We start from the raw sequence: 284 nt of genomic DNA on the forward strand, positions 1-284 counted from the left end.
CTGGCGGGGCGCTCGCAGAGCGGGCCGCCGGGAGGATGAATGTTTTATGGGATCAGGTGGTTTGACGCGCGAGGAATCCGCCCGATTCCCCCGCCGGCCGGGGCGGGGCGGGGGCGGGCCGGGGCGGGGCCTCGCGGCGGGCGGGGCGCTCACCTGAGCTCTGGCGCTGGCCCGTACGGGGGCTGGGGAGCGCGGGCCGGGGTGGGGGCGTGGGCGGCGCGGCGGGCCGGGGCTAGCAGGCCGGGCCGCAGGAGGCGCTCAGGCCGCCCGGTGCACCGGCGCCG

The sequence above is a fragment of the Macaca nemestrina genome, chromosome 15 (genome assembly GCF_043159975.1).
Source record: "Macaca nemestrina isolate mMacNem1 chromosome 15, mMacNem.hap1, whole genome shotgun sequence".
NCBI classification, from domain to species: domain Eukaryota; kingdom Metazoa; phylum Chordata; class Mammalia; order Primates; family Cercopithecidae; genus Macaca; species Macaca nemestrina.